This window comes from Sciurus vulgaris (assembly GCF_902686455.1).
Source record: "Sciurus vulgaris genome assembly, chromosome: 14".
In the NCBI taxonomy this organism is placed as follows: Eukaryota; Metazoa; Chordata; class Mammalia; order Rodentia; family Sciuridae; genus Sciurus; species Sciurus vulgaris.
Window position 1 is genome coordinate 21,995,631 of NC_136475.1, and position 26,727 is coordinate 22,022,357.

Genomic DNA, 26,727 nt, shown 5'->3' on the forward strand with positions numbered 1-26,727 from the left:
GGCTGCCATTCAGGAGCCCCTGGCATGGCAGTCTGTTAGCTCCTCTCCCACTAATGTGTGGATCTGGAAATTGTCGTCTGGCCTGTGCTGAGTGTCCTAAGCGCTAAGGGTGCCTGTCCTTGTCAGAGACAACCTCCCATATGTTTCCCACATGTGGCCCATCTGTCCCTAGACTTGTGCCTGGATCCCTGCTTTCTGGGCTGCCTCTGGTTCCTTTTCCTTTGGGAATCTGCACCTGGCATCTCTCCCAGCAGTGCAGAGAACCTTCTGAGCGCTAACAGGCATCCGCCTGACCCAAGGAGTCTTGGCCTTCCAGATCAGGAAGCCTGGGACCACTTACTTCTCTATAATAAAACCCTGGGAGAACAAATCTAGGCTGCATCTTCCAGAGGGTTCTCTGTTCCTTCAGATTTTGTCATTTGACTTTTTTTCCTTTGGTAGTGGGGACTGGACCCAGGATCTCGTGCCTGCTGAACAACTCCTCTGCCACTGTGTTACATTCCCAATCCAGATTTTGTTCTTTGAAATACCAGGTTCTAGTTTGAGTGGAAGAGGAGGAAAGAATGGTTTTATCTATCCTGGTTTTCTTGGTTCTTGTCTCAATTTTCATGTTAAAGAACTGTTTTATTTTATTTTATTTTTTTAGAAATAAGTGACTATTTTTAATTATAAAAGCTATGCATATTTATTATAAATATTTTGGAAAATACAGAAAAGCAAAAAAAAGCAAATTAAAACCACCCATAGTTATGACATCCAGAGATTTTGATACAGTTGCTGTTTTGGTGTTCAGACTTCTAGTCTTGTTTGAGTATATAAAAGTGCATATATATGTATGTGTGTGTGTGTGTGTGTGTGTGTGTGTATATATATATATATATAAACTTTTAATGTACTCTATCTTTTGTGAACAATTACTAAATTTTAATAATATGTCATGGTCCCCCAATAATATATTGTCCCCCCAATATTTTACAAGGTTGCCTTGTATTGTATCCTATGGAGATGTATGATAATGTGCTTGACCAGTTCCTTGTTGTTGGAAATTTACATTTTTACCAGTTTTCCACTCTTATAAACACAGCTATGGGGAACATTTTTGTAGATAAATCTTTTACAGATATCTATTGTTGACTTTTTTTTTTTTTTTTTTTTTTTTTTTTTGGTACCCAAGATTGAATCCAGGGGGTGCTAATTATTGAGCCACATCCCTGGCTCTTTTTTTTTTTTTTTTTTTTTTTTTTTTTGAGACAGGGTCTTGCTAAGTTGCTGAGGCTGGTTTTGAACTTGCCATTCTCCTGCTGCAGCCTATGGAATTGCTGGGATTACAGGTGTATGCCACTATGTTTGGCCTATTATTGACTTTTATAGGATGATTTTGGGTTAAAGTGTATGCTGGGTTTTAGGCTTTTCCTCTCCTTTTTCTGTTACTTGGTGGGCTTTTTTGTTTTGTTTTTTTTCTGTCCTGGAGATAGAGCCCAGGGTTATGGTTTAGATGTGGTGTCTTCCAAAAACTCATGTGTGAGACAATGCAAGAAGGTTTGGAAAAGAAATGACTGGGGTATAGCCTTAACCTAATCACTGAATTAATCCCTGATGGGACTAACTGAGTGGTAACTGGAGGCAGGTGGGGTGTGGCTGGAGGAAGTGGTTCATTAGGGACGTGGCTATGGGGTACATATTTGTATCTGGCAAGTGGAGTCTTTTTCTCTATTGTGTGATCATCATGTGAGCTGCTTCCCTCTGCCGTCTCACACCTTGAGTCCCGAGGAATGGAGCTGGCCTTCTATGGACTAAGACCTCCGAAATCATGAGCCCTCTAATGAACTTTTCCTTCCCTAAAATTGTTCTGGTCAGATCCTTCAGTGAAAAAGCAGCAGTGAAAAAGCTAAAACACTAGGCAGGTGCTCTACCACTGAGCTACACTCCCAAACCCTGATTACTGTTGATAAGGTCATGCCATTGATCAATGGTGCTGTCTGAAAGTGCTGCTTTCTAGAAACGTCAAGTAGTAACTATCACAATTAGCAACGAGGGTACCTTTGCCCCTTTTACTGTTAGTTTTGTGTTTTCTGAAAAAATGCGACTTCTGTTCCTATTGGCCATTTAAGCCTCAACCTCTCTGGAGTGTTGAGCAATAGTTACCCCACGTGTTCCGGGACCACTGAAGCAGTCAGCAGTACTAGAGTCAACACCAGCCCCATCTGCATTAGCCAGTGCATATGAATCCTGCTCAAACTCAAGTCATCAGTGACCAGGCCGGTGGGGTTCATGTCCCCATCATAGGTCACTCACTCCAGGAAGGAGAAAGATTTATGGTAAGGGTGGATGACCTCTCTCCTCCTGGCCTTGGCCAAAGTTCTTGAGTAATATGAACTTTCTGTTACCACTCCCAGTCCCATGAGGTTCTGCTGAGGTTGAAGTCAGTTCAGAATTTCTTTCTTCTTTTTTGGTACCAGGAATTGAACCCAGAGGCACTTAACCACTGAATCATATCCCCAGTCCTTCCTATATTTTTATTTAGAGACAGGATCTCACTAAGTTGCTTGTTAAGTTGCTGAGGCTGACTTTGAACTTGCAATCCTCCTGCCTTAGCCTTCCAAACCACTCAGAATACAGGCGTGTGCCACCATGCTGGGCCAGTTCAGAATTTCTAACTGCCCAATCCAGGCACTTTTTTTTGGGTCTTGTCATCTGCCCCCTCCGCGACTCTTGGTGTTTAGCCACTCCTCGGAAGGTGTCTCAGCCACTCCTCCCCTCAGATGCCCATGACCACCTCCTTTCCTGGCCCTTGGCTCCTTGCACGCCCTTAAAAAGTAATATGCCTCAGGGTCTCTCCTCAATTTGTGCCACCATTATGGATGCTTATCACCCCCTGAGCTTTCATCTGCAGGTCTGATATTAACTGACCTATTCTAAACCAACCTGTCCCAAATGCAGCTCATTGCCTCAATGTCTCCCCGCTCTGCACCGTTTCCCTCTCTCTGAACAGCATCCCATCGACCACCGACCACCGCTCAACTTCCGAACCTGAGGCGTTTCCCCCCTGCTGTCTGCCTTGCCTGTCCCCATCAGACCCTGCTGGTTCCTATGTGAATGCTTAGTGATGAAGGTCCTGCAGGGCTGGCAGCCCTCCTCATCCTTGGCCTAAGTGGTGCGGGGAATGTCTATCCCATCGCCTGCTTCCTGTTTCTCCTTTCCTGTGGCTGCCATAGCTGTCTTCCTGAATACACAAGTCATTGAACCCTTTCTCCACTGCAAAAAATTCTCTTTGATGTCTCCTCATAAATTTCAAAGGTTTTCACCATCTGGCTCCTGCTTTTGTTTTTTGACTTGCATCTTGCACACCCCGCTGCCTACCCTGGGCCTGCACCTCAGCCAGTCCTCATCCCTGGTGGGTCACCCTCTGGGTCTCAACTCACATCAAGTCCTGTGTTCATAGTGCCCTTCCAAATTCCCAGAAACTCTTGATTTCTTCCCACAGACTTTCCCTGAACCTCCCAGGACTTCCCTGAACCTCTGAGACCTTCCCTGAACCTCTGAGACCCTGCCTGTCCTTTCCCCAGTATTACTCACTTCCTGTTCTCTGGCCCTTGGCCTCCGGCTCAGATCCCCAGTGAGTGGTTATCACCTTGATAGTCCAGTTAATCACATGCCTTCCCCTCCTTTCCCTGCTGGATGATGAGTTCTCTCCTCCATATCTCTAGGGCTCAGCATGTGTCAGGCACAAAGAAGGTGCTGTCTAAATGTTTGTTTGTGAAATGACTTCCCCCAAATTGGTAACAATATTTAAAAATGCCAATGTCAAATAATGCATGATGGCCCTCACTTGTAATCCCAGCTACTCAGGGGGCTAAGGCAGAAAGATTATCAGTTCCAGGGCAGCCTGGAAAATTTAGTGAGTCCCTGTCTTAAAATAAAATTTTAAAAGACCTGGAAGCCAGGTGTGGTGGTGCACACCTGTAATCCCAGTGACTCAGGAGGCTAAGACAGGAGGACTGCAAATTTGAGGCCAGCCTCAGCTACTGAGTGAGGCCCTAAGCAACTGAGTCAGACCCTGTCTCAAAATACAAAGTAAAAAATAAAAAGAGTTGGGATGAAGCTCAGTGGAGAAGCCCCTGGGTTCCATCCCCAGTATCACCAAGAAAAAGAGAGAGAGAGAGAGAGAAAGAGAGAGAGAGAGAGAGAGAGAGAGAGAGAGAGAGAGAGAGAGAGAGAGAAAGCATGTTAAACTCCTAGTTTTATTTTTTTTATTTTAATTTATTTTTATTGTAATCAAATGGGATACATGTTGTTTCTGTTTGTACATGGAGTAACAGCATACCATTTGTGTAATCATACATTTACATAGGGTAATGATGTTTGATTCATTCTGTTATTTTTTCCTTCCCCTCCCCCCCCCCCCCCCCCTCTTTTCCCTCTATACAGTCCTTCCTTCCTCCATTCTTGCCCCCCTCCCACCCCCCATTAAGTGTCATCATCCGCTTATCAGCGAGATCATTCGTCTTTTGGATTTTTGAGATTGGCTCACTTAGCATGATATTCTCCAATTTCATCCATTTGCCTGCAAATGCCATAATTTTATTATTCTTTATAGCTGAGTAATATTCCATTGTATACATATACCACAGTTTCTTTATCCATTCATCAATTGAAGGGCATCTAGGTTGGTTCCACAGTCTGGCTATTGTTAATTGAGCAGCTATGAACATTGATGTGGCTGTATCTCTGTAGTATGCTGATTTTAAGTCCTTTGGGTATAGGCCGAGGAGTGGGATAGCTGGGTCAAATGGTGGGTCCATTCCACGTTTTCTAAGGAATCTCCACACTGCTTTCCAGAGTGGCTGCACCAATTTGCAGCCCCACCAGCAATGTATGAGTGTACCTTTTTCCCCATATCCTCTCCAACACCTATTGTTGCTTGTATTCTTGATAATCGCCATTCTAATTGGGGTGAGTTGGAATCTTAGTGTAGTTTTGATTTGCATTTCTCTTATTACTAAAGATGGTGAACATTTTTTCATATGTTTGTTGACTGCTTGTAAATCTTCTGTGAAGCGTCTGTTCATATCCTTAGCACATTTGTTGATTGGGTTATTTGTATTCTTCGTGTAGAGTTTTTTGAGTTCTTTATATATTCTGAAAATGAGTGCTCTATCTGAAGTATGAGTGGCAAAGATAATCTCCCACTCTGTAGGCTCTCTCTTCACATTGCTGATAGTTTCCTTTGCTGAGAGAAAGCTATTTAGTTTGAATCGATCCCAGTTATTGATTCTTGCTTTTATTTCTTGTGCTATGGGAGTCCTGTTAAGGAAGTCTGATCCTAAGCCAACAAGGTGAAGATTTGGACCTACTTTTTCTTCTATAAGATGCAGGGTCTCTGGTCTGATTTCAAGGTCCTTGATCCATTGTGAGTTGCTTTTTGTGCAGGGTGAGAGATAGGGGTTTAGTTTCATTCTGTTGCATATGGATTTCCAGTTTTCCCAGCACCATCCCACACAGGTTCATTCCCAAGCACCATTTGTTGAACAAGCTATCTTTTCTCCATAGCGTATTTTTGGCACCTATGTCTAGTATGAGAAAATTGTATTTATTTGGGTTTGTGTCCGTGTCCTCTATTCTGTACCATTGATCTTCCTGTCTATTTTGGTGCCAATACCATACCGTTTTTGTTACTGTTGCTTTGTAGTATAGTTGAAATTCTGATATTGCAATACCCCCTGTTTCATTATTCCTGCTAAGGATTGCTTTAGCTATTCTGAGTTTCTTATTCTTCCAGAGGAATTTCATGATTGCTTGCTCTATTTCTGTGAACTATGTCATTGGGATTTTAATTGGAATTGCATTGAATCTGTATAGCACTTTAGGTAGTATGGCCATTTTGACAATATTAATTCTTCCTATCCAAGAACATGGGAGATCTTTCCATCTTCTAAGGTCTTCCTCAATTTCTTTCTTCAATGTTTTAAAGTTTTCATTGTAGAGGTCTTTCACCTCTTTTGTGAGATTGATTCCCAAGTATTTTATTTTTTTCGAGGCTATTGCAAATGGAGTTGTTTTCCTCTTTTCCCTTTCAAAACTCCTAGTTTTCTTAGTGTTTGTGACTATATGACTATAGCTAAGCCAATGTACCCACGATCAGGTTCCATACTGAGCTAAATCTTCATCCTGGTTGCTCGTCAACACACATCTGATCTATATGAGGCTATGGAGGCTTCCTCCATGAAGTCAGAGCTTTTCTGTGGTTCCATTACAAATTCAGGAAGAGTGGGCCTCCTGAAAGTTATGAGTTTGTTTTCATCTCCAAACACGAAGTCAAAAGGCAAATGAAAATGAAGGCAGTTCAAGTTTGCAAACAAAGTTCAACAGAATTTTTGGCAACTCCCTCACCAAGTACTTTGGGGTTTCAGCCTGTTTTTATTGGTTTAGAGAAAGACATTTTCTCTGGCTGACCATGCCTGGTGCAATCTGTAGGACCTAAGCCTGTCGGCAGTCCCCCTGGAAACTTGTGGCCCTGGTGGGGACGGTACTGAACCTCAGTGTCATACTAGGGTTGTGAGAGTTAAAGGGCCACATGCACAAGAGCCCTGCTTGGGGCCAGCATGCAGTCATCTCTGCAGCAGCTGCGGGTCTTGTCCACTGCAGACACAGAGCTGAGCGAGCCAGAAAGTTCCTGCTATACCTTTGATCAGTCTAGGAAATATTGCTGCTTTACCCCAAAGCAAGCACAGGTTTATCTGCAGTTACCTGCTGAAGCAGGCAGTGTGGGGTGGTCTCATATGCAGGAAATGTCCTCTTGCTTTAAAATTCAGTGACCAGGGAAGAGGTTTTCACAGATGGTTTTCAGGGCTTCTCTGAACCTCCCTGAAATTTTACTATCAATTTTGTGGGAAAGTGGAATTTGGGAGGCAAAAAGTGTTTGGTTTTTCTCAGCTCCTCAGAAGAGCCTACGACTTAAAATTGTTAAGCACCATCAGCAATGAATCCTATGAACTGAGACATTTGAACGCGTATTGCCTTGATATCTCATAAGGTGTGACACACACGGTACTTTATACTGAGAGTGGAAGTCCAACCTAGCCTAGGTGCCATGCCAGCTGCAAGGTGGCTTTGGACATCTAGACAGAAAAACAAGAGCTCTTTCGGGGAGCCTGGAACGTGAGACAATTTGACTTTATGGTGGCTCATGCCCTCATGACAGGGCCAGTTCTACCAGAGGCTCCAAGCCCTACACTTGGACAGGGGCTGTAGTGCCGGTCAGAGACTGTGGCAGACTCTGGAAATGCTTCTGCTGTGTGTGTGTGTGTGTGTGTGTGTGTGTGTGTGTATGAGTGTGAGAACAGATCTGCCTGGATCCTGGGTGGCAGATGTTTGCACCAGCTGCCGGGGGTAGGAGGTGCAGTCTGTAATCCAGGAACTTTATAAAAGAGACATTCTGTGATCCTCATGTAAATGAAGACCAGCCTTGGCCTTACTAAGCCAGGGCTCCAGCCAAATCCAGCAGGAGCAAGTAGCTCTCACCGCACACCTGCACAGGAGGAAGGTTGTGCATCCTGAGGACCATCTCCTAGGCATGGTGGCAGACTGGCAGGTGTAGGCTGTATCACTGGCAGCTTTTGCTCCTACCTCATGCAAGGAGAAGGTGCTGCTGGGGTCTCCCAGATCCCATACAGGGTCATTCCCAACACATAACCACCCAGCCCTGACTTTCCAGAGGCTGAAGGGGAGTACTGGCTGGAAATTGTGGGTGTGCAAACCTCCTGTCTTGGTTGAACTCTCTGGGTTCAGTGCACTGGGGTGTTGTCTGGGGTATTCCTCACCTGAACTAGCTTCTGCTAGAAACCTGCTTATTCAGAACCAGCTAGATGCTTCCTTTGACAGGATCTCACTACTCTTTGTACCTAGAGACAATTCCACTCCAAATCCCTCCGCTTATCCCGCAGGTGAATGGAAGTCCTTTATGTTCCTTGGTGAGGGAGAAGAGATCACATCATGAGATTTCATCCCTGTGTGTCTTCACGCCTATCACACTCAGGTTTTCGGAATGCATGCTTGGTTTGCAGTGGAGGAATATTTCCAAGTCCACCAAATGCTTCTCAAGGCAGCCTCCACACAGATTTTAATTGCTGAAGCTACTTACTCTGACTCAGTGTCTATTTGGTAAAATGTCTGGAGATACAAAAAGGGGGTAGGGGGCGGGAGACAAGTGAGTTGGTCCAGATACTCTCCATGACTAACAGAACGTCCACCCAAAGATGGGAGATGAGCAGCTCGCTGGCGTGTCATAGGTGGGTGGGTTTCTCAGAGCTCTTATTTAAAGCTGTGCCCTATTGTACTAAAATTATAATTTGTGAATAAGCATTGAATTAGTGTTGTTGGGCTGAGCTGACTCACTGCCGGTAAAGGACTGGGACAGGAATGTCTTTATGTCAGAGGCGACTCCAGCAAGAGGGAAGAAGCAGAAAATGCCTGAGGGGGAATCCATCCAGCACTTTCCTGAGGGGTCACTTCTGCAGCTGACCTGGGGTACCTGGCCTTCTCTCCAGAAGATCCCACCAGTGGATCTTTGTGAGAAATGCTTGAAAATCAAGGTCTCAAGGGGTCCTTGAGAGCATGTGACCCTCATCCCACCTTGAGGTCAGCTCTTTGTAGCAGGACACTCAGAAATTTGGAAACTGAATTCAGGGCCAGACCTGGATGCTGTTTAAAATTCTATCATTTTAAGTCATGGTTTCCGGGTCTTTCGAATGTGTCATGGGCCCCTCAGCCATGCTCTGTGCTTCTGGCAGGTGGGATCCAGCACACTCTCTTGAGCTGAAGCTCGGGTGCTTGGTGGCCTGTTGGAGCAGGTCTTATCAGATCTTGTCCTGGGTGTCTCCTGTGTGCCACCCTGGATGTTGATGTCACCAGACGCACACTATGTCACAGGACTGCTTCCAAGTAGTCCTAGTAAGTTGTTTCAGTAACAAATAGAGGGTTGTGGAGGTCAGTGTGGGCGAGGAAGTTGCTGGTATCTTTTTCCATTACTAATTTAATTTGAGGGGCTGGGGCTGTGGCTCAGTGGTGGAGCACTTGCCTAGCTAGCATGTGTGGGGCACTGGGTTCGATTCTCAGCACCACATATAAATAAATAAAATAAAGGTTCCTCGGTAACTAAAGAAGTATTTAAAAAATTTAATTTGAATTCGCTCATGTTAATTGATCAATATTTTGAAAAGAATAAGATTCTGAGGTCATGGATTTTGGGAAGAATAATTTTCTAGGAAACAGAGGAAACATCCCAGAGCACAGGGCCCTGGCGGGAGGATGGGACAGTCGAATGTCACAAAGGCTGGAACCCTGTGAGTCTCGGTGGGGGGGTGTGACCTTTTCCCTGGGAACATTTACCTATGGCTGGAGACAGCTTTGGCTGTGAAGCTGAAAGGGAGGCAGGACTGGTCTCTAATGGGTGGAGGCTGGGACACTGCTAAAGAGCCTCCATACACAGGTCCACCCTGATCATCCAGCCTTAAGTGCCACTAGTGTCACGCTAGCCCTGCTATGAATGGACCCCAGAGCACAGCAGTGGCACATGCACACTCTCTTCCTCCTGTGGACTGCCTTTGTGTGAAACTGTCACCAGACCTCTGGAGAGCACCTCTGTGTGCCGGGCACAGTGGGAGCCAAGGCTGGCTGGAGCCGCTGGGGGCAGCAGGCGGCTCCCATCCAGCCGGTGGGCACACCACGGGTTGCAGCCACTCTCTCCTGTCCTGGGCGGGAAGCTCCCCAGGAGACGCTGGAGCTCTTAGACAACCACGGCTTCAGCTGCCGTGCTGGATGCCGGCCTCGGTCCTCGACAACTGCCCCTGTCCACGGGGAGCAGGTCTGGGGAGAGGTAAATGTCCCCATGGGTCTGTCCACCTTCCTCTCATGGCGCGTTCAGTTGTCCTGGCTTCTCGGGTGCTGCCTCCCCCTCCACAGACAGACTCACTTCAGTGACTAGGATGGACTGGCCTCTTGCTCAATCGTGATTATTCATGGCTGACCTGAAGATTTCTCTAGGAGAGCCTCCGCATCCGGCCTCAGGAAGCCCGGCTCAGGGGGCAGTTCTGGGGCGAGGGTGTCCTGCCAAGGGAGCTGTGGAGAAGGAGGAAATGCATCTGGTCATGGCGACTCAGTCATTCTCGCCACCCTTGATCGCCACCAGAGCCCAGAAGACTGCAAAGGTTCATTTCAACAGAGGGAATTCTGACTTGAGGAGATGGAGAGGCCATAGAGGATGGAGTCCACCCCAGGCATAAGAGCTGAAGGCTGCCTGGGTCTCCCCCAACCCCAGCCTAGCCCCTCTGGAGATGCCTCCCTGTTTCTGCTCCACTGGAACAAGAATACCAGGACAATCCCTGTGCTGACACTTACCACATAACAAATCCCTTTTACTGTCACATACGTGCTACACTGTAAAGCCCAGGCTGGGGTAGAAGGTCCTGCAGAGATACTGGGAGACTCTGTGACCTGTGTGACAGGTTTTCTTATACCTCACAAACGCATGTTCTATTATTTCCACACCAGTTTTGGATCTGTCTCCTAGCTAGCTTCCAGTTCCTTCCACTTTTACCTCTTCAATCAGGAGCCAGGTCTGTCAATTTATTTTTTTTCAGAATTTTTGATACTTACTTTAATTTCAGTTTTCCCCCCTATTACTCCTTCAGAATCTCACATCTGTTTTTTTTCTTCACCATGTTTGTCACCCACGTCTGTTCTTCCTGCTCCTCTGCTCATAGATGACCAGGGCCGTTACCTGGTCTCTGAGGCCCAATCCTAGATCATTTAGTTCACTGCCACCAAGTAAATCTTCCTCCTGGCCCACACAATTCCTTGTCTGCAAGTATTTGAGACTCCCCATCTCCTTCACGTGCTATTCAAAACGTTTCACTGTGGCATCGAGAAACAGCCCTCGATCACAAAATGAGAGTCACCTTTTACATTCCCTAATATTTAAAAAATTACTTTAAAATTCAGGGTTGCATCCCATTAAAATATCAGTTAATTTATAGTCACCATGTAGAATTATTTTCTCATATTCTTCAGAATAAAAAGCACCAGTAAACATACAGCAGTATGAAGGACTATAATGAACAGAGGCTAATGTTCATTTTTGCCAGATCTATCTTCCTTCCTTCCTTCCCTCCCTCCCTCCCTCCCTCCCTCCCTCCCTCCCTCCCTTCTTTCTTTCTTTCTTTCTTTCTTTCTTTCTTTCTTTCTTTCTTTCTTTCTTTCTTTCTTTCTTTCTTTCTTTCTTCTTTCTTTTTCTTTTCTTTTTGTATCAGGGGTTGAACCTAGGAGTGCTTTACCACTGAACCACATCCGTAGCCCTTAAAATTTTTTTTTCACTTACTTTGGGACGGGGTAATGCTAAATCATGCTGAGGCTGGCCTTGAATTTGTGATCCTCCTGCCTCAGCCTCCTGAGTCACTGGGATTATAGGTGGGTGCCACTGCTCCAGGATCACATTTGTTTTCCCCCCCATGCTGGGGATTGAACCCAGGGACTCATGCATGCTAAGCAATCACTCTACCACTGATCTACATCCCCAACCCTCATTTTTCAAAAAAAGAATAAATGAGCCAGGCATGGTGGCACACACCTGTAATCCCAGCTACAGAAGGCTAAAGTAGGAGGATTATAAATTTGAGGCCAGCAATTTACAAGAACCTCAGCAATTTAGCAAAACACTGTCTCAAAAAAGGTGTGTGTGTGTGGAGGGGTGGGTGGGGTGTCTCATGCCTGGAATCTCAGCAACTTGGGAGGCTGAGTCAGGAGAATTGAGGAGAGTTCAAAGCCAGCCTCAGCAAAAGTGAGGTGCTAAGCAACTCAGTGAACCTGTCTCTAAATAAAATACAAAATAGGGCTGGGATGTGGCTCAGTGGTTGAGTGAACCCCGGCCAAAAAAAAAGAGTATAGGGGAAGCTGGAGTTGGAGGTCAGTACCAGAGTGCCCCTGGGTTCATCCCAGTACTGCAAAAATGAATAAATAAATAAAATAAAAATAAATTGAAAACGAAAGAATAGCGTTTTGCCTCTTACTCTCTTTTAAATAACTTGCCAAAAAAAAAAAAAAAAAAAAAAAAAAAAAAAAAAAAATCCCAGGGCCCTACGTGGTGTCTTTCACCAGATCGGGAGCGCTGGCTTGGTTGACCAGCAGCAGGCTCTGACAGGGCATGTAGAGGGGACCTGCTGGCTCCCTCTGGTGGAAAGCGGGGGGAAGACACACAGGGAGAAGGGTCTGGGTGGTACTGGCAAATCCTGTTTCACTGCAACAGCCCCAGGAAACTCAGTCTGCAAAACATGGTCTGAGCCTGGCACAGTGGCGCATGCCAGTAATCCCAGTGGCTCGGGAGGCTGAGGCAGGAGGATCGCGAGTTCAGTTAGCTTCATCAACTCGGTGAGACCCTGTCTCTAAATAAAATATAAAAGGGCTGGGGATGTGGCTCAGTGGTTAAGTGCTCCTGGGCTAACTCTGTCCCCGCCGCCGCACCCGACCCCGCCAAAAAAAAAAAAAAAAAAAAAAAAAAAAAGAGAGAGAGAGAGAGAGAGAGAGGGGCTGAGATGGAATTGTATTTTGCTGTATTTTACAAAAACAGGGGGGTGGAGGCCGGTGGAGGGTGATGGGGGAGCATAAATAACTGGAATGTGCAGAAGATGAACCAACGGAAGTTCAGCCAGTGGTTTCAGTGTGCGCATGGCTAACCTCCCTGCCCAGGCTATTTACAAGGAATGTACCCTTGGGGAGAGCTCCTGTCCCTTCTTCCTTTCTCCATAGTGGGAGCAGAAACGGAATGATTCAAACGGCCCGGGCAGGATTCCTTTTCCGGCAGGCCTGGGCTTGGACGCCCTCCCCACAGGCTGGCCAGGCTTCCTGGGTCCTGCAGCGGCCAGGGCCTCCACGCGGGATCTGCCTCTCCAGTTCCCTTGCTGTCCGCGCCCAGCAACCCTGGAGGCCCCTGGGTCTGGCCCAGGTTCCTCACAGCGCACACACTGGCCCTGAGGCCCCCTTGTCCCAAGCAGAAATGAGTTATGTAACTGCGGAGGGTCAGAAGCCAGGGGCCTGGGTCATGGTTTGCCTGCCCAGCAGCGGGTGGAGCAGGATGGGCAGCGATCCCTGTGTCCATCCAGCCCGCCATGTGAGGGCGGGTGCGCCAGCATCCAGCACGTTCGCCCTCTGTGTTTGAACCAGGAGGGTCCTCGATCTTGATGGCAGACGGGCAGCAAGGTCTGGGCACTGGGGATGTCCCTGCTAGTGGGTTGGCTAAATCTGGCTTGCCTTCCGGGTCGGGTGGGCTACTCCAGGAGGCCCTCCTTGGGCCCAGGCCGCTAAGCTGATTCTGCCATGCTCCCCTCCCCCAGCCCCAGCGCCTTGGCCGCACCCTAGCATTTCACTGATCACTCTGTCGATGCCAGTTTACTTGTCTGTCACCATTGCAAGCTCCCCTGGGCAGCAGTTAACTGTGCCTTATTCCCCTCGTGTCCCCAGGCCCTGGCACACGGTAAGGACTGTCAGGGAAGGTTTCCCATGTGATGGAACTTCTGGTCTGTGTTTTAAAAATGAGATGCTTCCAGGGACATGGAGCATTCTACAAAGAAGGGATAGTGTGGGCATGGGAAGTACCTTCTCAGATGTGAGCAAGAGGCCCCCCTGGCCAGAGGTCTGTGGGGCCAGGGGATGTGCTCACGGAAAGCCCACACCCCTGACCCCAGACCCTGAGAAGTTTGGCCCAGGGGCCGAGGGGCCTCCTCCCTGGGTTCTTCCTCCCAGCGTCCAGCTGTGCTGCTGTGTGCAGACCCCAGGCCTGAGGCTGGTTGTTTGGCGAGTGTATGGATAGAGCTTGGGTGGTGGTGCTGGGCTGTCCACACACATGCAGGGGCCCTTGAGGTAGAGGACATGTCCAGGGTGGATAGAGAAGAGGGCAGGTGGTATGTTTTCCCCACACCCCACATTCAAATATAGAGACCAAGAAGAACCGTGGTTCTAAATACAGACCTGGTCTTCCTCGTCATGGTCAAGGCACATGTCAAGGTAGGAGGAAAACATTTTAAGCCACAAGAATGACCATACTACAAAAGATGAGCAAAAGCACATGTGGGCAAGAACAGAGTAGGTGTTGGGGAGGATTTGAAGTTGACCTTGTGGAAAGGTCACCTAGAGTTACCATCTGACCTGTAGTGCTCCTCCTGGGAATGCACTCAAGAGAATTGAATACACATGACCACATAAAATCTTGTATAGGGATCTTCATAGCAGCATTAATCATAATAGCCCAAAGGTAGAAATAGTGGAAATGCTGACCATTGGTGCATATATAAATAAAAGGGGCTAGAACTGTGCAATGGCATATTATGTAGCTATGAAAAGGAACGAGGATGCTACGACATGGATACACTCTGAAAACACTCTGGTAAATGAGAGAAGTCAGATCCTAAGATTGCAAATTGTGTAGTTTTATTCATATAAAATGTTCAGAATAGGGCTGGGGAGATAGCTCAGTTGGTAGAGTACTTCACTTGTAAGTACAAGGCCCTGGGTTCAATCCTCAGCACTGCAAAAAAAAAAAAAAAAAAAAAAAAGTTCAGATAGGCAAATCCATAGAGACAGAAAGACTTGTGATTGCAAGGGATTGGAAGAAAGGGAATGGGTAGAGATTATTAATGGATTTGGTGTTTCTTTTTGAAGTTATGAAAATATTCTGGAATTAGATAGTGATTATGGTTAGACAACTCTGAGTATATGCTAGAAATCGCTGTATCATAAACTATAAACTAGTATATTTTTCCAATATGTAAATTATATCTCAATTAAAAAAGGATATATATACATTTGTCTTTTATACATATACATATATATATATATGCTGGGAGTCAAACCCAGGCCTTGTCCATGCTAAGTAGGTGTTCTAACACTGAACTGTAATCCTAGCACAAAAAGGAAAGAAAAAAATTTTTTTGGTTACTACTCTCTCTCTCTGAAGATTATAGTTATGAAGATTTCTTCTTTTTTTATGGAGCTGGTGGAAATCAAACCCAGGATCTCACACATGCGAGGCCTGTGCGCTACCCCTGAGCTACATGACTAGGCTGGTCGGTTTCGTACATATTCTTTCAGAAACATTTTATATCTACAGAATTCTCTCTTTAAAGATGAGAAGGAGTTGGCTGTTTAAATACAGATGAGCAAAGGCCACTCGGAGGAAAAGGCAAAGACAGACAGAGGGCTGGTGGGAGACAACTGGCCAACAGCCATCACGCCCAGGGCAGGGATGGAGTCCGGGGGAGCCAGGCAGAAGCACAAGACTCCTGCTGGAACCAGAGGGCAGGGCTACCCAAAAACAGGAAGTGACAGGGGTCAAAGGGCACCAGGCCACAGTTCACGGTGTCCAGAGGTAGAGCAATTCAGGGGGTGGCACAGGTCAGGGCGAGGCCGCAAAGGTAGGCAGACAGAGTGGAGGTGAAAGTCCTGGTAATTGAGGAACTTTGCGCCCGGGGATTGCCGGGTCCTTCCCAGGATGTTGGAATCTCTTGGGGTGATGTGGGCTGAGGTTCTCACTGGATGTGAGGTGTGGGCCAGAAAGAGGGATGATGGTCGTGGTAACGGCTGGGAGTGTCAGAGGAGGAAAAGCATGTTTGAGGAGGAAGGCCGATGTCCTGGGAGCAGCGCCTGCGAACAGGAAGCCTACCCACTGTCTTCCTGCCTTGGGTCCTGGGAATGTGGGAGAATGCACAGCTCCCCACCTGGGGACGCAGGAGGGGGATGACATGCCCCACAGCAAGGCTGAGAAGCAGGGAGGTTGTCTTCAAGTTCTGGGTGGGGAGAACGCTCTGGAGTCCTTGTTCCACGAGAAGGGTTGGGGCGGCTGTCAGTGGCCCAAGGAACCAGCTAGGGGAAAAGAAGGGGTGAGGCGGGTGGATAAGATGGGTGGGAGGAACATGGTTGAAGGGACAGGCCTCCGTGCTTCCATTTTTGATGATTTCAATGGTTTTGGTTTTGATATGAAAATGGACTGCCAGACCCAGTCAGGTCTGGGCAGAATCTGAATGGATCGTCACAGGGCCCATCCATGATGTGAGTCATATCAGGTTTTTATTTTATTTTATTTTTTTCTGTACCAGGGATTGATCCCAGGGGTGCTTAACCAATGAGTCACATCCCCAGCTCCTTTAATTTTTTATTTTGTTACAGGGTCTCACTAAGTTGCTTAGGGCCTTGATAAGTTGCTGAGGCTGGCCTCAAATTTGCCATCTCCTGCCTCAGCCTCCTGAGACACTGGGATTATAGGTGTGCACCATGAGGCTGGGCTTCATACCTGGGTTTGAACACAACCTGGGAGTTGTATTAGTTTTCAAGGACTTCCTTAATGAAGTACCACACAGCCTGGGTGCCTTAAATGAGAGAAATCTATTATTTCAATTCCGGAGTCCAACATCACAGTGTATGTTGGGTTCGTTTCTTTTGAGGACCATGAAGGAGGAATGTGTTTTGGGCCTCCCTCCTTGGCTTCTGGATGGCCATCTTCTCCCTCTGTCTTTTCTTATCATCTTCCCTTTATGTGTCTGCCTTCACCTTTCACCTTTTAGTAAGGACACGAGTCTTATTGGAGGAGGGTGACCCTCTTGACCTTAGGTTCACTTCTTTACTTCTATAAAGACCCTATTTCCAAAGAGTGCATTTTGAGGTACCCAGGTTAGGACTTCAGCATATGAATTGTGATGGGACCCAATTCATCCATTTGGCAAGAACAGAGTCATTCTTGGCCTTGGTTAGTTGTCTTGGCGTTTACCTGATGATCCTGGCAGGACCAAGGGTACTATATGGTAGTAAAGATGGAGTGAGAGGTGTCTGGCACCTTGTGGGTGTTTTATGTAGATTCCTCCCTTGGTCTGTGGACCCATGAACAGTAGAACAGTGAAGACCATGACCCTTTTCTCTCAATCACCTTCCTGGACCCACCTACTTAGGTTGGCACTTTCAAGAGACCCGGGCCAGTGCCACAAGGAACCGCTGCAGGCCAAGCTCGGTTTGGCCACTCTACAGAGGGAGTCAGCTTTAAATGGGCACCAGGTTCAGCCTGGAACTCCAAAGGGAGAACATTCGGCCCGAGGATGGGTAAGAAACGCCAGAAGGTCAACCTGACACCTGCCTGTACTCTTCTTGGAAGGAGAAGAGGGGGAACATCGGCTTCCTTGGCTGTGTGTTCGTTGTAGACACTGAGGTCCTGTGGGTGGTAGTTTCTTTCTTCTTCTGTCATTCTGATCTGCTGTCCTGCCACCTCTCCTCAGAGGTATTCTGTCACCCAGTCACAAAATGGAGGTTTGGAGTGATTTCAGAGTTTGTGAGAAAGGCAGATTCTCCTGGAGGCATCTGGGAGGTGCTGAGAACCCACCAGAAATTGGGCTCTGGAAACCTAAGAACCCAGACATCCTCCTGCAGGTTGCTATGAACTTCTTACTCTGGTTGGTCTCAAATCGTGGTCCCTGAATCAGCAGCGTGAGCATCACCAGGGGACTTGTTGGAAATGCAGATTCCTGGGCGCTGCATGCCATTGTTTGAATGTGTCTCCTCCAAAACACAGGCGTAGAATCCTGAGGGATAACGGATGATATTGAAGGGTGGGGTCTGTAAGAGGCCTAGGCCATCAGGGCTTCCTCCCTCCGAAGTGGGATTAAGGTCCTCATAGAAGAGACTTTGTGCAGTCTTGTGCTGGCTTGCTCTTTTGCCCTCTGCCAGTACTGAAGGCACTGTTGTTATGGTTTGGATGTGAGGTGTCCCCTAAAGCTCACGTGTGAGACAATGCAGGCAGGTTCAGAGGAGAAATGATTGGGTTGTAAGAATCTTAACCTAATCAGTGAATTAATCCCTGATGGGATTAATTGAAGTGGTAGGTGTGGCTGGAGGAGCTAGGAATTGGGGCGTGACTTTGGGGTATATGTTTTGTATCTGGAGAATGGAGTCTCTCTCTCTCTCTTTCTCTGCTTCCTGATGATGTAAGCTGCTTCCCTCTGCCACGCTCTTCCACCATGATGTTCTGCCTCACCTGGAGCCCTGAGGAATGGAGCCGGCCTTCTATGGACTAAGACCTCTGAAACCATTAACCCTCAAATAAACCTTTCCTCTCTATAATCGTTCTGGTCGGGTTATTTAGTCACAGTAGTGAGAGAGCTGACTGAAACAACTGTCATCAAGTTGTGAATGACACAGAACAGAAGGGATGGATGACAGAAATCAGAATAAATGTTTGATATTCTGAATGTGTAGCAAGATGGCATTTTCTGGGGATGTCAGGTCCTTGTGCAGTTCTGCTAATCCTTAGTTACACTGGGGGAGGGGCTGGGTGGAAGAGGTGAGTCATTTAAAAATGAAAAAAAATTTTTTTTTTTGTGGTGCTGGGAATTGAACTCAGGACTGTGCACATGCTTGGCTAGCACTCTACCTCTGAGCTATATTCCTAGCCCGAGGAGGTATGCTTTAGGGGAAACATTTATGCAACATATTTTTTGCAATATTTTTATTGTGGTTAAAAAAGCACACCATAAAATTTTCCATTTTACCACTTCTAAATGTATCGCACAGTAGCATTAATTACATAGACATTGTTGTGCGACCGTTACCACTATCTATCCTAAAACGTGCAGATGTTTTAAAATGGGTCTACAGAAAGCTCAACATGTGCCCATCATTCATTCCAGTCATGCATTTAATTAGGACTCATTTATTGGTCAAATTCCATGAGCTAGACTCTAGGGTTAGTAAAATGGATTTTTAAAAGTACGAAGGTGAGGAGGCTGGCAGACTCTTAGGTTAGGTAGGCAGAGCTGAAGCACCTAGCAAGCTTGATGGAAGTGCAGTTTCCCCTGACAAGATGTTGAGATCTTAAGCACCATGTCTCAGAAGGTGACCCAGACCATGCTGGATGGTGATGAATTCCGTGAACAATGGCTTTATTAAGGAACTTTGGGGAAAAAAAAATCACTCATTATCTCAAGTCCTGAAATGTGGAAGAGAGAGATCATGGACTCTGTTACGTGGACGTGGACTGCAGAGATGGATTTCAGAGTAATATGGGGAAGACCTATCTGTCCTGCTCTGTCAAAGCCAGGAGATAAATTCTGTGGTTTCCTCACTGATGGGTCTGGGCTGGGCAGGACTTGGGAGCTGTGGAATAGTCTACGTACCACACTCAGCCCTGAGAAACAAGATGGTACGTATGTACTGTGGGAAGCCGTCCTTATTTAGCAGAATCAGACTAGGTTGAGCCATGGGCTGCAGAGGCCTGTCTTCTAGGAACTGCTGGGAAGCACGTGGCACTGCGTGGGAGTGAATCCCTGTCTCCTTCTGGAATTTTCCCCCTAAGATAATGGCTTCCCTAACTCCACCCCATCCTGTCCATCACAGAAGAAGCTCCTCCTGGTCCTGACCCCCTTTACCTGTATGTGATTAATAAAAGACAGTTGGGCAACTCCATGTGGTTGTAAGAGGCCAGAGCTGATGTGGCCAGACCTCTCAGTAAAAGAGTATTGGCTCTTGTGTGTTCATTGAGTAGATAAGTTTTTTGGGTAATAGAGAAACTACCAACATCCTCCTCCGGCAGTTAACCCTTTCCTCCTCCACAAGGGATGTGGAAGAGAGGACCCCACATTGTACACATTGGAAGAGGAAGATCTTCATACCCCATTACTTTCCTATTTAGTGCTTTCTCCTTCCTCTCTTTCTCCTCAGGAGTTGGGACCTTGAAGAACCCTGCTCCAGGTGGCTTCTCTCAGCACCTCCCCCCTCAGGTCGTCCCCTCTCTGCAGGCAGCAGCCTGTGTCCTGTCCCCCTTCTCCCAGCAGGGAAAGAAAACACAACCTGTCCAGAACAAATATCCCTGAGTAGCAGGTGTCTGAGAAGACGCCTGTATACATCTATATAATCTGAACAGCAACACTTGTGAAGTCAGAGGAAAACATGTAAGAACTTGTCAATCTCTGGTCCCTACACAGCCATCCCAAGAGACGGGAAACAAGATGATTTATCTTGAAATGGCAGTTTCCTCTTAAAAGCTCAGAGAACATGAAAAGCATCAATCAACCAGCATTTATGGAACATTCTAGGTAATCCTCAAAATCCTTGCAGACTGGCAGCCCAGGGGCTTTTACTCAAGCTTGCTGTGAACATTTGAAGGGTGCCCTCTGCCCTGGAATCCTCTGGCTGGAAGGCTGCTTTATGTTTTCACAGAATGAGGGGGGTCCGCTCTTCCCCTCCCCAGGCCTGCTCTCTTCCTGCTCATGTTACAGGACCAATGTTTGGGCTACTCCACAGGCTTTGGACATTTGCCTGGTGGCTGGGGAGTAACTGTAACTCAGAGCCCTTTGTGAAGGAGCAGGCAGGAGTGGATGTGGCGCCTGCCTGGGACACCCCTCTTTGAGCTCTGCCAGCTCCTCCTGCAGCAGTGACCTGGATGTGGTTGGTGACCGTCCTTCCCAGGCTGAGAAACTAGACCAGGACAGGAACGTCAAATGCACACCTTGCTCTCTCGAGAACAGAGTGCAACACTTAACAGCTGGGCTATTTCCAAAAAGCCACTGGGAAGGATATTCGATGACAGTTACATTGCCTCATCCATTTCCGTGATAAAACTGTAGCAGCTTTGCAATTTACTTAGTATAGTCCCGGTAAGGGAAATAGATAACCACTTTCAATAACAGATTTTGTCTCCTCTCCAACTATGATTCCTCTTTCGGAAGAAACCCTTATCTTGCCAGTCAAATTCATTCTGGTGTTTGGTTTAAAACTTGGTCTCTTTTGATTGAAATCAATCTCCTTTTGGCTTTCTCTCCATTTCCTGCTAGAGATTTCTTCTCTCTGGGCTGTGGCCAGGAGACAGGGCTCCTTTGGTCTTGTGGGTCATCCAGTCCTTGGCTGTGGCTGTTGTACCCTGACTGTGACTTGGTGGTAACCAGGTGGCCCTCTGCCCAGGGCTGGGCCTGTTTGCTGCTGCTGCTCTTGATCCAATCTTGTTTCTACCATGATGTTCTCATATGCTGAATGTCAGTTAGCTTTTCAACACTGTGACCAGTATACCTGACAAGAACCACTTAGAGGAGGAAAAGTTTATTTTGGCTCATGGTTTCAGAGGTTCAGTCCACATTTGGCCAACTCCATTGCTCTGGGCCCAAGGTGAGGCAGAACATGGTGGGAGGGAGTGGTGGAGGAAAGCAGCTCAGGATGTGGCAGCTGGGAAGCAGAGAGAACTGGAGTGGAAGGAGCCAGCAATAATATAATCCCCAAGGTGACCTACTTGGTGATGCCCCTGGTGACCTACTTCCTCCAGCCATCCCCTACCTGCTTACAGTTACCACCCATTAATCCATTCGAGTTCTTAATCCATCCAGTGGACTAATCCACTGATTGGATCACAGCTCTTGTAATCTAATCATTTTGCCTCTGAACATTTCTGCATTGTCTTGCACTTGAATTTTTGGGGGACCCCTCATATACAACTGTGCCTACTGGTTCTTTCTGCCCTGCTGAGTTCTGACTGTGAACTCAGGAGCCTCTGTCTGTCCTGCTTACCAAGAGGCTCTGCACTGCTGGTTCTCTGCCATAGCCTCCCCCATTCCCAGGCCATCCTGAATGCACCCGTCACCAACCTGGGCATGGTGGACTTGCCCTCCATGGGTTGCTTACTTCTTCTCAGATACCCAGACCCCAGTCTCATCATAACTATTTTACACCTGCCCTTTCCTTCCTTCCTGCCCTTTCTTTCCTCCCTCCCTCCTTCCCTCCCTCCCTCCCTCCCTCCCTCCCTCCCTCCTGTCTTTGTTTTAACACTGGGAATTGAACCCGGGGTACTTTACCATGGAGCTATATCCCCAGTCCTTTTTTATTTTTGAGGCAAAATCTCACCAAGTTGCCCAGGCTGACCTTGAACTTGAGATCCTCTTGCATCAGCCTCCTGGGTTGCTGGTATTACAGGTATGCACCAACACCCTGGCCTAAAGCATTGTTTTTAGATGTGTCTGTGAAGGTTTTTCCAGAAGATTGGCATGTGAATCTGAGTGAACTAAGTGGGGAAGATTTGCCCTCAAAATCAACATGTACCATCTAATTGGCTGGAAGCCAGGACAGAAGAAAAACAGGAGCGGTGACTTAGTCTCTCTCCTGGAGCTGGGTTATTCTTCTTTTGCTGTTCCCCAGAATTCCCGTCTCCCACCTTAGTGTCCAGGACTTACACCAGCAGCCCCCCAGGTTCTCAGGCCCTTGGACTTGGACTGAGCCATACTATAGGCATCCCAGGGTCCCCAGCCTGCTGCCAGCCTGTGGTGGGAGATGTCTCAGCCTCTGTAATCATATAAACTCTGCTTTCCTGCTGGCTGTAGATTTCCCTTGGCAGGATAACTCACCCCATTTGGTTACTGGTCACCCAGCCCTAACTTGGATCAAAATCATGGCTGGGCCCTCAAGGCTTCCAGGAAGCTTGTGTGGGAGGATTCTGGACAGCTCAAGTTTTAGGAAAAAAAAATAAATAAATAAAGCTAGTTTGAAAGAAATCTGGGCTCAGTGGAGTAAGAATTTAAAACTGCAACCTTGCTCCATTTCCTTTCCAGGTGATCGGAGCAGTGTGGGGGAGTAGGAGCAGTTGAGTCAGAAGCCAGGGCTCCTGGGTTATGGCTCTGCCAGAAACTAGGTCGATCTCCAGGGGGGTTTCCTTGATCGCCTGTGCCTCAGTTCTCTCTCTTCTCTCTCTCTCTCCCTTTCTCTCTCTTTTTGAACCGGGGGTTAAACCCAGGGATGCTAACCACTGGGCCATATCTCCAGTCCTTTTTATTTTTAATTTTGAGGCAGGGCCTCTCTAAGTTGCTGAGGCTGGCTTTGAACTGGCTGTCCTCCTGCCTCAGCCTTCCCAGCTGCTGGGATTACAGCACTACCACACCTGGCCAGTTTTCTTCTTGATAGAGGAGACGCCATCAGATGATTCTGAAGGCCATCCTGCCGTAAGCCTTGATGGGGTCAAGCATCAGGCAGGGATGTTGCCACTGACTCTCGCGTGTTACGAACACCTGAAGATCGAGCTAGGGCTGCGTTCCTTCCCCAGGAAGGGAGGCAGGCGCGCTCCCTCAGGGCGAGCAGATCTTGTGAATCCTCTTGTGACGAGCACCCTTAGCTTTCTCCCTGCCTCTGAGGGTTCCATTCACTTCTTTTCACACAAAGTGGGGGCTTCATGGAGAACACCCTATCCCATAAGGGTGATCCTCTGGTGTCCCTGGGACCCCAATACCACTGGGTCTTTTCACCCACCTCTTAGCAACTCCTGCCTCTCCAGGGGTGCTGTGGCCTTGTTGAGCCGTGTTTGCACCCTGAGGATTGCTGGGCAGTACCATCAGCAGGGTCGGCCAAGATGGCCTCTTAGGGGTACCTGGTTCTTCCTGAGCCAGGGGATGAGAGTGAAGTCCTGCTTACTTCAAGTGCTGGGGCATTGAACCCAGGGCCTCAAGTGTCCTAGGCAAGCACTATATGACTGAGCTACACCCCAGCCGGACCAAGGCTAATGCTGATATTGACACCAATGCTGCAGACTCCTCTATTTGGGTGACGGCAGCTGAGACTCCTTAGGTGAAATTCTGAGGAACCCAGAAACCCAGTCAGGGGCCATTGAAACCTCCATGGCCTCTTTGTACCCCCAAGGTGTGGCCACTATTCACACCAACAGGGCGTGGCCACAGCCCATTACTGACCAACCAGAGAGATCACACACATTTGAAGCTGGTTGGGAGTCAGCAGTGAAGCCACAGCTGTAGCTGAGATGAATGACCGGTGGCAACCAGCTCCAGGATTGGGGAGACAGCAGCAAGTGGGGGACTGTGGAGGGCACGTGCTCAGCTGTAAAGGGACAGACATGTTCCGGCTGTGGTTGGAGAGTGAATCTAAAGGAGCCTGAGAGCTGATTCAATAATCTGAACTTTTGTTGGTTTTGTATTGGGATGAATTTTTTTTTAAAAGGTGAAATCTTTCAATCTTTAAAATGTTGGCATCTATTTCAAATTTTAAAAACTGTGCATGGGCCAATAACTGTATCAGACAAACCCATTGCATCTGCAAGTTACATTCACCCCAGGCTTCCGTATCTAGCCTCCTTGGCAAGGGCTCCTGCTAGGCCAAGAGCTGACTTTTCTGGTTCTTTTGGGTCTTGTTTCCCCAATTGTCCATCAAAAGGCATTGTTTCCAGCATGATGAAATGGCTAAAGCCTTGCCAACCCATGTGTGGTCTTAGATGTTAGAGCCCTGAACTTGGACTTGAGGGGAACTGGGTAGCTTTTAGTCATCTTGGAGATCCAGGGTCAGCCTCAGTCAGAGATGCTTCTGCTTGCTCCAGTTTTCTCCTGGCTTTTTCTTGAGGTTTTCTTTGAACCCCTGGTTGGTCCTCAGGTCTCTGGTAGCCCGTTTCCTATTTCCTCATAACCCTGGATAAACCTGAAGGTTTTCCCTTTCGTGGCCATTTGCTTTGTAATTGAGGGCCTCTTAAGGCCAAAGATTATTAAAGAAATTAATGGCTGAAAGCTCAGGTTTCAGTACTGAGAGGGGCCAGGCAGGTTGATTTCTGTTCCCCACAATTGTGCCATTTGGTCCATAGCATGTTTTAGCAGCGTAGAATGTTCTGAAACTTGCCAGGCCTTCTCCCTCCTCCTGGACAGTAGCCATGGAAGCTCACAAGCTGCCCTCTTGAGTCGGGAGGACCACAGCCTGGCTCTCAGATGGGGTTTACTTGCTACTTCCTCCTGCACCCTGGTGAAGGTGCTCTTAGCCCCTGTGTTGCTGTTCAGCATGATTAAACGTGCTCCCTTTCCTCCTTGGTCCAGGTGGCCGTGAGTTCGTGAAGTTAGTGGATTCTGGGCTTCACAGGATGCTCAAGCTGCTATCTTTGGTACAGCTGATTTGGGCAGGAGGTAGGAGGACCTGAAAGAAGAAAGGTGGGGAAGCAGGACAGAGAAGAGATACAAATGTGCTACTGTGATTTCTCGGTGTCTATGAAATGTGCGTGGCTTGTACTGAAACTTGAAAGGAAAATGTAAGAAGAGGAGCTTTCTGCAGGGTGTGTTTCACTTGCCGTGAAAACACTCAACCGAGTGAGTGTGTGCATGTGAGTGTGCACGGTGTGGGAAGGAGAGAGTGTCAGGCGTGCTTTAGAGTTGGCAAAAGGTCTTTGGTTCCTCTGAATGCTCACCAGGCATGCGGCAACTTGAAGTTCAAGTTAATTTGCTCTCTTGTCGGTGTTTGGCAGGATTTTTTTGGGGGGGGGCGGGGAGTGGTGGCAATTTAGACACATTCCTGCCAGGAGAAGTTCTAGGTAATCCCCCCCCCCCCCCCCCCCCCCCCCCCCCCCCCCGCCCCGAGTCCTGAAGCTAATTTGGTTTGGTATTTGCGTGTGTGTCAGCCTCTCTTTTGAGTGAATCCCTTCCTGGGGGCTCAGCGTGAATTTCCGACAGAGCTGGAATTCCTCCGGTGCCGCTTGTGCAGATGGATTTTGCACCCTGAGCAAGGTGTTCTTTGTTCTGCCAACAGCCAGGCTGTTCAGTACTGGTCTGGACATGTGACTCCAGCTCTGATTTGGGACTGAGACTGTCTCAGCTCTGACTTCTGACTTGAAGAGCCTCCCCAGCACGTTAGCTCAGGCCCTTGCAAGTTTGCGTGTGGCTCAGGATGGGGAGGGAACTGGGGTTTGGGTTTTGCAGGTGGGAGTTTCTCCTCCAAGAGGTCCCTTCTTGTCAGCCTTGCTTGGTTGTGTTCACACAGCTCGGGATTCCTGGGGAGGTCCTATTTGGTTCCTTTTCTACCAAAATGCAAACTGACACAGGGCAGAGAGCTTTAAAAGGGGTCCTGGAGGCCGAATCAGCTCCAGGCATGGTGGTAAGATTGTTGACTCCCACTTCCTTTCTCGCTCTGCCTCTTTCCAGCTGGGTGGACCCCATGCACAGGGGTCGTGGTACTTAGTAAGAGCCAGGAGGCAGGGTGCAGAAAAGGACTTCCTGTTTGTAGAATTTTAAATTTTAACTAATTTAAATTGCAACAGCCATGTGCATTGGTGGCTAGTGTCTTGGGGAGACCTAAGGGGTCCTTTTAGGTCGTGTGCGAAGGATAGGAATATGCTTTCAGCAGACAGACTGTGGCTCATGTGCCACCATGAGCAAGGTCTCCAAGGTCAATCAAACTTAACTCCGAGGTAGTTTCTAGGCAACAGGGAAAGGGTGGCAATGGGATCCTCAGTCACCCTAGCAGGCAGCTGTAGGCATGTTTGCTGTGGGTGGGGACTTTTGGCAACCTGTAACTTTCAGCTCTTCAGCACACATGTCTCACATTGTGGCCTGGTTATAGGGCATGGGGATCAATGTCCTATGGAGTTAAGGAGTAGCCTATGGGGTTCTTGGACAGTCCTAATTTTTTATGTTTTTTTCTTGGAAAGAAGCATTTGGGGGTTGGGAGTGGGAATGGAAAGGAGAAGGGGAGTTTTCATATTTATATTCTCCAGCATGGTTTGAAAATTTGAAGGTGAACCCGTGTAACTATTATTTAAATGCACAAAATGATTACAGACCTCTTCTCTCAAGCCTTTAGTGTATTACTGTTGACTATTGCTCAGAATATTTTGTTATGTGAAAAAAATCAGGTTACAAACACAGCCACATAGTCCCTTTTTTGAGGACACACAGTTATACACAGTGAGGA